The 10,342-nt window shown below is 41.6% G+C and overlaps 1 long non-coding RNA gene across 1 annotated transcript; it reads left to right on the forward strand.

Moving 5' to 3' along the window:
* The first annotated feature begins 253 nt into the window (after window positions 1-253).
* On the forward strand, window positions 254-6,541 carry LOC120323697. Its single transcript, XR_005564437.1, has 3 exons — window positions 254-447; window positions 5,998-6,148; window positions 6,436-6,541. It is a non-coding gene; the product is annotated as an uncharacterized LOC120323697 (long non-coding RNA).
* Window positions 6,542-10,342: the final 3,801 nt, after the last annotated feature.

Here is a 10,342-nt window from a genome sequence, read left to right on the forward strand (position 1 = left end):
CCCGCCATGCCGCTTTCCATTGGCTTCCCCTGCTGTCTGTCACGAGTGACCCCCCACTCCCGGCGCCCTCCCGTGGCCTTGCCCCGCCCACCCCCGTGCGTCACCGCGGCCGCGCGCGCGCCCGCACCGCGCTCAACGGGCCCTGAGTAGCGGGAGGGGCCGCACGCGGCCACCAGGGGGCGCTGCCGGTACAAGAAGAGCTGCTGGGTTTGGAAGTAGCCGTGGTTTGTTTTCCAGAAGGCAGGTGGGATGCCTGAGCCGGGAGCTGCTCCCCTGTGCACGGCATCACCAGTCCCACCGCGGACGGCTCTTCCCGCCCGACTTGCGCACCGCAGGTTTACTTTACGAGCAAAGGCAGAATTTTGTTTTTCTGGGTGTATGTGTGCGTGTAAGAGACTTGACGTGGGAGAAGACTTTGACCAGTTCTACAGCAAGCCTAAATGAAGGGTAAAAGTAACTTTCTTTGATATAGGCATGGTGTACTTTTATAGGTCTTTAAAGGAGAAAAAACACTAGAAAATATACTTTATGTTTTGGGAATTACATAGGACTCTGTCAGAGAGTTCAAATACATTAATGTTATCTTTACTGCCATGCGTTGTATCAATTTAGCAATTTCCTGACCCCATCTTTATATATATGTATGCTTGGAAGTTTGCCTGATCTATATGTGCTCATCACAATTTTCTTCTAGGCATAGCAGACCTGGATTTAAGAAATTGATCATAACATGCAAAACTAAATTCCCATTTAAAGGTGAAGTCCTACAAAGTTGTGGAAAAAAGTAATGATCACTAAAAGAAGAAGTGATGCAAGTATCCAAGACCGTTTTTAGTATCAGGTTTTTTTTCTACTTACATATTGAATCACAGTAACAAAAAGCCTAAATCTGAACAGTTTTATTTTACATTCAGCGTGTGTGATATGCATTAGAAGACATCAGTTTAGATACTTCATGATATAAAGATACATGTACTGTATGGTGAACCACACAGTACTTCCTACACCACCCTGTGCTTCTATACCAGGTTTAAGTACAGGAGGCATCATAGAAATAAAGCAGGCCTTTTAAAGACCACTTTTTGTCTACCTCCAGCAACCTCTACCAGTGACAATATATGTGACAAAGTGACCTGCTCAGTAGATGGGGGAAAGGGTGTGTCTGTGCATGCTTCAGTAAAGCATATGACACCATCTCCCACATCATCTCCGGAGAAACTGGCTGCCCATGCCTTGACAGGTGTACTGTTCACTGGATAAAAAAACTGTCTGGACAGACAGGCCCAGAGAATGGTGGTAAATGGAGTTACATCCAGCTAGGACCAGTTACCAGTGGTATTCCCCAAAGCTCAGTCCTGTGGCCAGTCCTGTTTAATATCTTCATTGATAATGTGGACAAGGAGCTTGAGTGCACCCTCAGTCAGTTTGCAGATGGCGTGAAGTTGGGCAGAATTATTGATCTGATGGAGGGCAGGAAGGCTCTGCAGAGGCATCTGGATAGGCTGGATTGATGGGCTGAGGCCAATTGGATGTGGTTCAGTAAGGCCAAGTGCCAAGTCCCGCATTTGGGTCACAAGCCCAGGCAACACTCCTAGCTTAGGGAAAAGTGGCTGGAAAGCTGCCCAGCGGAAAAGGACCTGTGGGTGCTGGTTGACAGATGGGTGAACATGAGGCAACGTGTGCCCGGGTGACCAAGAAGGCCAAGGGCATCCTGGCTTGGATCAGCAATAATGTGGCCAGCAGGACCAGGGCAGTGATCATGCCCCTGTACTGGGCACTGGTGAAGTCACACCTTGAATCCTGTGTTCAGTTTTTGTTCCCTCACTTCAAAAGGGACATTAAGGTGCAAGTCCAGAGAAGGGCAGTGGAGCTGGTGAAGGGTCTGCAGCACAAGTATGATGGGGATTGGGTGAGGAAGCTGGGGTGTTTAGCCTGGAGAAAAGGAGACTCTGGGGGGACCTCATTGCTTTCTACAACTACCTGAAAGGAAAGTGTAATGAGGTGGGGGTCGACCTCTTCTGCCATGTCTCAAGTGAAATGACGAGAGGAAATGGTCTTAAATTGCACCAAGGGAGGTTCAGATTAGGTATTAGAAAAAATCTTTTCACTGAGTAAGTGGTTATGTTTGGAAAAAGTTGTCCAGGGAGGTGGTGGACCCACCGTCTCTAGAAGTGTTCTGGAAATTGCACTTGGAAATATGTTTTAGGGGTGACTATGGTGATGCTGGGTTGATGGTTGGACTAGATAATCTTGAAGGTCTCTTCCAACCTTGATGATTCTGTGAATCTGTGATATGGTTCCTCAGGAAAAGCATAGTCAATATACAAAATAGTGTATACAAAATATATATACAAAATACAGAGATAAACTGATTCCCTTGGATTCCTCTTTATTAGGAAAGCTTCTGAAAACAAAAGTCCAAGAGAGAAAATCTTCATTTTATCAACTATGTCTATAACAACAACAACAAAAAAAAGAAAAATCAACAAAGCAAACAAAAACCTCAGAACAAAACAAAAATCTTAGCTTCATTAGCCATTAAAATTAATGTAAATTACCACAACCTAGGAAGAAAACCTTTGACTTTTACTGTAAATCACTTGATATTCATCAGTGGAGCTGTGGTTGTGAGAACAAATGTCACATATGGTTTGCTTTTTTTTTCAATGTTCTCCAAGAGATACTCATGCTTTTCTCCTGTGCTAAGAGGCAACACCTACCTCCTTTTCATTTGGTATTGCTCTAGCAGAATAATAATAATTTCATAATCATAAGGTAGTAACAGCTACTTGCATTCACTGAAGCTGACTTTGATTTTGTATGTTGTCACAGCAAGGGTACATCTACATATGTCTTTTGTAGGCTGATATGGGCTCACCCTGCCTATTCTCTCTGTGTTCCAGAAGCCATGTAGCTGTATTTGTGCATGGCACAGCTAAGTTACTGTCTATCTTCTGTCTCAGAGGTGTTTATCCTCAGAAGATCCATGTGTCATGCTTTAGGAATGGTACTCCCCAGTTCAGTGGCTCCACCTAGATTCTCCAAATCATGCACCGCTCTCTTGCTCTCCTATCTTCCTCTGCTGTAGCAGGATGGAGAGGAGAATTGGAGGCACAAAACGAAAAGATCACGGGCTTAGCTAAGAATAATTTACTGGAAACAGCAATGGGGTAAGAAAACGAACAATAACAGCAACAATACCAATGACAGAGAGTATAAGAAAATAAACAACTCAGATAGGAAAAACCCTCCGACAATAGACAACTTTGGGCAGCTCCACCTGCCACATTTTCTGGACCTGAAGGAACTTCTTTGGAAATGAGTCCCTTTCCCCTCTATCTGGCAATGACATGAGGTGGCATGGAATAACGTCTGTGTCCTAGCCATGCCCCCTCCTGGCTACTGCAAAAATTAACCCTATCCTGGCCAGAACCAGGACACTTATCCATGCAATAGTGCAATTATTTCCAAAAATATTGCAGAATGAGGTGGTATTTTTGAAAGTTGGTATCAATATTTGCTATTTCATGGCCAGAGTGAAACAGTGAAATGTTTTATATATTTATTTGTAATATTTTTTCTGGCTTGGCAGAAAAATGCACACAGTTTTAGTGCTGTAAAAAGAAGGCAGTGAAGTATTTAAAAATAATTAATTGTCATTCTGGACTTAGGTGGATGCCATAGAAGTTCTTAAGTGCATGTTTGTTCTTACCTTAACAGCTGTTTTTTTTGGTATGTAAAACTTCAGTGTAAGGAGTTTTCTTTTAATGATCTTTCAAGTAGAAATAGCTTCTGTTTAAAAAAACCCAAAAAACAAAAACAAACAAACAAAAAAAACAACTAAAAGAATGTGATGTTCTTAACATAAATGTTGCCATGTAGTACTAGGTTTTACTGCTAGAAATTGTTTGGTTTTGTTTAGTTAAAACAGAAAAAGTCTCTCCAAAGTTCTTCACTACTTGAAGGGCTGATTATCACAGACTCATAGAAAGGCTTGGGTTAGAAGGAACCTTAGAGATCATCCTGTTCCAACCCTCTGCCTTCAGCCACACACTCCCACTCCTCTCCCCAGTGGAGCATGTGACATGCTAGTTTGAGATAGCCTGTGCTTATACTGTTTTGTGGATTTCATGGGTCCATAAAAAAGACTTCTCACCATGACCTGCTCTGTTTTTTTTCAAGGGTTTTGCATAGAACCTCGTACATTGACAGATAAAAGTGAACCTAGAGTAGGTTACTTACTCCTAAAATACTTTTTTTTCCCCTCCCAGAAAACGAGCAAATCGATACCTGACTGTAAGGAAGAAGGATGTATCAGAACTAGTCTGTAGTGGGCTTTATGACTTGGCTCTCCATACAAAGTATGCTGTATGGAGATTAATTCAGTTTTCCTGTCGCAAATAAAGAACACACGAAACTTCTGCCAAAGATGGAGTGAGGAAATGCATGTGCTGTTGAATCTGGTATGTTCAGTGTGTCTTCTGATATGGACTTATCAACCAACACCATTTGAAAAAAACAGCCTACAATCCAAGTAACAAAACAAACCCCTTTCTGTTCTGTCTCCTCCCCTGTCCTGATTGACACCCTTCCCTCCAAACAAACACATTAATTTTCTGGACTTCATATAAGTTGTGTGGGGTGAGATTGAAGAGACAGCTGTCACTGTGATCCTGTGTAAGAACACCCTCATAAGGAAATGAGGCTGGCTGTTCTGCTTGTAGAAATTCATGTTCTTGATAAAGCAAGAAGTTTATTTTTTGTTTTTTCACCTCATAAAATAGATTTTAAAAATTTTAAAATAGAGAGTAGTCTCTTCCTAAGAGACTTCTTGATTTCAAAAATGCAAAAGAGTTCACTGGAAGATAAACTTCTGATACAATGTTTGTTTTGTTGTTTTTTTTTTTTAAATGCTTTTAATAAAATTATTGCTTTAACAGTTATGAGTGTAAGAGTTATGTTGTGTTTCTGTGTGCAAGCTGAGTGTAGTGGACAGAAAACACTTGTACCAGTATGGCTTGTTTTATTGAGTGTATCTGATTCATGATGTGCCTGCTTTAAGTGCTTACTTTGCTATTTTTTTCCAGCTGTTTCATTGTTTAATAGGATTTTTTAATGAACAGAGGAAAGCTATAACGAAAGTACTGAAACACAAGTCCTTAGGTATATAAGGCATAAACTAAGGTGTAGAGTAAAATTTATCTTTGCTTCTCAAGAATGTATTTTTGGTTCTCCTAATCTATTAGTCTGTGTTTGGCTTGGTAAGATAGAGCTTATAAGTTAGTGTATCAATCTGTTAATCACATTAAAAATGTATAATTGAATTTACAGCAAGCTTTCCATTCTTCCAGAAAATAATGATTAAGGAAGTATAGAGTAGCATTTGCAATGCTGAATGTGAAGTAGTCTCCTTAGAAGATGGGCAGATTCTTTGGCTACTTATGCATTGCTCTCTAATACATCCCACTGTGCTGCATGGGTCCAGAGCTCTAGATATAGCACAGGTCAATTGGTGTGATTTAAGAACAAATCTTGGACAAGACCATTATGTTATGTAAGACTGATTGAAAGGAGGACATGAAAGAGCAGGGAGGATGTGAAAGAAGGCATATGAATCACAGTAAAGTTACTTCTTTTTTGTCAGACTACACGCTTGGTTTAACTATATAGTGGATATTTCTGGGCAAACTGCTCAGATGTGAATGTGTACACAGATACAAAGGCCAAGAAAATACACCAGCCTGCTTTTGCTGAATTTCTGTTTCCCTTTTTTCTACTTGTAACCTTTTTTGACTGAGATCAATGCACTGGGATAGTCTGTTTTTGTTCAAAGTGCTATGAAAGGGGTACCTCCTTTGAAAAATATTTATTTCAACCCCCATAACAGGACGTGTTGCTATGAATATGAGTTCTAAGTGTGTGATGGGCGTAGTCTTGGTTTTGGAAATTAGACTGTTTTGCTATTTAAAAGCTTGTTTGTCTTTCCCCTTCTCATAGACTGAAAGGCTTAGCTGCCCTTGAGAGGAAGCACTCCCTATTACAGAGGGAGCTGGGAGTTGTGAGAGAGACACTGGAGCAACCACAGCTTCAGAGGGATCTGCTGAGAGATAGAGAAGAGAAGGAGGAGTTTGGCCTGGAACTGCTGAAGGTATGGTCACCTTCTTCCTAGGCAGCACTTGTGGGAGAAGATTTTGTGGTAGCCAGACCACCACAGATGGATGGTGTTTGGGGCAGTAGAAGACGGGGACAGTGTTGTTCTCCTTCTTGGAAAATGGCAATCCAACTACACAGGCTCCCTGGGGTGGTTAGTGTCCACGAGCTTATTGGGAGCACTGAGCTGAGAGTACGTCAGAGACACACTGGGGATGTGGAGTTGCTCCTTGAAGTCAGGGATTTTGCTGCCTTTGTTGTCATGCTGTTCTTTGGTCTCCTCAGGTGGAGCAGTCAGTAGCAGAGCTGACAGGGGCTCAGAGTCAGCTGAGCGCAGAAATAGCAGATCTCCATCTTGCGGCAGTGAAGATGAGTGGCATCGTTGGGGCTCTTGCACTGCGTTGTGTTCACCTGAACCGGTGTGTGCTGCAGGTGAGCAGAGCTGCCAAGGGACTTTCCGGCTGTTTGTCTACAGCTGCTTCTCCTCCTCAGACCTCTTGCCTTCTGGCAGCATGACTGACTGACTATGGCAATGTTCCTTTTTTTGTGAGAGCCAAATGTTCTTCATGGTAAATCTTCCTGTATTTGATTTCCTCCGTGCTTCCAAGTGTAGCTGGAGCAAGAGAAGGAAGTTCCATCAGCTGAAGTGGACAAGACGGAGAGAACAAAGATCCCTATGGCAAAGAAGATGAACTTGCGTGAAAGAGGAAACAAAGGGATCTGTGTGAAGAAGACCTACTTGGAGCAGCTGCTGGAGGAGGCAGAGGAGAAACAGGAGGAGCTGCGGGTGGATCTGCTGATCATGGCTGATGAGAAGGCAGAAATCCAAGAGCAACTCCAGAAAGCAGAGGAGAAACAGGAGGAGCTGCAGGTGGATCCGATGATGATGGCAGAGGAGAAGGCAGAAATGCAAGAGCAAGTCCATCAGGTGAGACCAAAAAGCTGGTGCATCCGGGTGGGCATCTGGCTTCTTGGCTCAGTGAAGCTGTATCTGTTGGACCGGGCAGTGCCCTTGTCAAAGGGCCATGTGGTAGTGCTGGAGGTCAGAAGGCTTTTTTTACTCCTTTCTGCAGACCTGTGGATGGCTTGCAGAGCTGTTCTGTAGTTCTCTGAGTCGTCCTCTGCTTCTACAGAGCCTTTCAGCGCACCTGTCAGCGTTGGCCTCCTTTTTGGCTTTTGATATGCTGCAAAGAGAAGATTGTGTTGTGCATGAATTCCTTGACATAAAAATACGCAAGAAAACATGTAGTACCCTCCGCAACCGTTGCTGGTACTTTGGTTTTTTTGTCTGAACAAGTGGATTTTATTGAACAGATACAAGACTAACTCAACTGCAATTATCAATATGGCTTGTATTGCTTCACTGGCTGGTAAAGATAAATGAAACATACGCAGAAAGCCTAGACAGAATAGTCCAAAGACATATTTTGTCTTTGCTGTATCTGTAATGTGAGAAAAATCTCTTCTTCCAATTTATGAACTGGCAAAAACACGTGCAGGACAGGGAAACTTACAAGAAAGAATACTTCATTGCAGCGCTGGGTGCAGTCCCAAGCTACATGCCTGGAAAAAGCACCTCGAATTCAAAAATGCATGCCCCTTTGTACTCTTGGCCACCTAAGATGTTGAATATTCAACAGGTAACAGGTATTTTACCTTAAAAGGTAATTTTTCAAACTGGGGAGGGGTGTTGCCCTCCCGCCTGATTGGTTGATGACGTATCCCTCTGTACAGTACAGGGGGGTGTTTTGCACACAAAGACCTACCATGTGACCGGAGTAAATTTTTCATTTTTATATATTGTATCCTACCTCTGCCGCAACATTCCCTTGGTGTCAAGCCCTGATGGGACTCTTCCACCTTACAATCTTCGCGGGGCGCCTAAATTCCTGTAGTCAAATGAGAGATAGGAAAAGAAAAAAATCCCAACACCCCCGCTTTCTACTTAATTCTACTTATAATAAACCCAGACTATTTTATTTCTCATAGTAACTGAGTGGTCTTGGCATCTCACATGTCTAATAGCCATGAACTTAAAATTCTGGTGAACTGAAACTTCTGTTGAACTGATAAACAGTTATTCCTGCTGGGTGCTCTACACAGCAGGTCTGAATTTCCCTTGTTTAACCAACAGGGGTCAGATGGAAGATTATGGGCCTAACCTGGATGTCAGACCAAATCCAAAGCGAAGTCTTTCAGCTCATCAGACTCCAAGAAATTTAACACTTTATCTGCCGCCTAGGAAATCAAGTTACATATTCTTGGAATAAACTGCTTTTCCATGTCTTAGAATCATGGAATCAATTAGGTTGGAAGAGACCCTTAATATCATCAAGTCCAACCCTTAACCCAGCATTGCCAAGTCCACCACTAAATCATGTCCACAAGTGCTCTATGTCTATCTGCACATCTTTTAAATCCCTCCTGGTGACTGCACCACTGCCTTGAGCAACTTGTCCCAGGACTTGACAACCCCTTTCAGTGAAGACGTTTTTCCTAGTATTCAATCTAAACATTTTCTAGTGCAACTTGAGGCCATTTCCTCTTGTCCTGTCACATGTTACTTGGGAGAAGAGACCAACCCCCACCTCATAAGGTTCCCCTGAGCCTCCTTTTCTCCAGGCTGAGCCCCCTCAGCTCCCTCAGCTGCTCCAGACTCTTTCCCAGCTCCATTGCCCTTCTTGAACATGTTCCAGCACCTCAGTGTCTTGCTTGCTGTGAGGGGACAAAAACTGAACTCAGGATTCGAGGTGTGGCCTCACCAGTGTCCTGATGATCACTGTCGTGGTCCTGCTGGGCACACTATTCCTGACCCAAGCCAGGATGCCGTTGGCCTTCTTGGCACCTGGGCACACACTGACTCATTTTCAGCCGGTGCGAACCAGCACCCCCAGGCCCTTTTCTGCTGGGACCTTTCCAGACAGTCCAAACCGCCAAAGTCCAAACCTTTATTCTGAAACAACAGAGACTGAAGAAAGGAATCAAAATTCTTAGTGTCAAATTAATGGAGAAAGAAATAACGCTTGATTTAAAGGTTTCTACTTGCTCTTATTCTCAAACATTCCTTTCTCATCTGTTAGATGGAAATACATTTCTTGTCATACATCAAAAATCTTGGTGTTTTTTACATGTTCTTAACTAAATAAACTCCTAAAAACCTCATGTGTTATATACTGTTCTATATGGTCATAAAAAACATTCAGATCTTCCACCACGTTCCTTAATTTTTCTACAGTGTGGAAAAGAAGCTTGATAAAGATCCGAAAGCTTAGCTTTCTGTGGGTGAAACAGTGATGTCATATAGACAGAAAGTATGGTATTATACTATTTGAAAATATGAAGCCTTCTACTACCTAAAAAATATGGTAAAATGGGAAGTATTAAATATTGATATAAAAACATAAGTTATACAGCTTCAAGAACTAGGGATTTTAAAACATAATGGTATTTTATAATATTGTTCTTAAATGAAAGCATAGAAAAGAGTCATAGGCCTGATGGAAATGGTTTTACGATATTTTGACAAAAGCAGAAGAAAGAAATAACTAAGGAGTTTACAAAACTGTTAAAAGAAAATAAATTGCTTTAAGATTCAAGAATAAAAAAATATTTACGGTTGAATACTAAGCATTTGCTTTAATGGTACAGTTGGTGTATTTTTTTATCATCTTTGATAATAATTTTTGTTGATCTTTGAAAAACAAATTTTGGTTTAGTCCTTAACCCATCAAAGAACTTAATGCACTCAGATTATTTTAATGCCTAGAATTTAGCAGGATTGGGGCTTTCATTGTTTTAAAAATGTAGATCTGTTCTTTTATAATCTAACCTATGTTTTACAAGACATTTATTTACAAGACACTTGTAAATTTCCCAGATATGAGTTTTATGAATTGGCTTGTTTGCATATCACATCACATATATATTACTGTGTCGTAATTTAGTTTCTTGGCTGGATTTTATGCATTACTTTGTAATCTGGAGAATTAACTTTTTAAAACATGGAATTCCCCTTCCTAGTAGTTGGTGAATTTTAAAGTTATTTTCATAGGCAAAAAAACCAGTGTTCTCCAAATGGCCTGTAGATAAGATGCAAAAGTTTATGTGTCTGGATTAAATAACACTATGGCTATACAAGTAAAACACTGTGTTTTGTTTCCTGCCAAGAAATGTTCTAAAATTACTTCTCTGC

The sequence above is a fragment of the Pipra filicauda genome, unplaced genomic scaffold, assembly GCF_003945595.2.
Source record: "Pipra filicauda isolate LSUMZ 115617 unplaced genomic scaffold, ASM394559v2 scaffold31_size4109673_pilon, whole genome shotgun sequence".
In the NCBI taxonomy this organism is placed as follows: Eukaryota; Metazoa; Chordata; class Aves; order Passeriformes; family Pipridae; genus Pipra; species Pipra filicauda.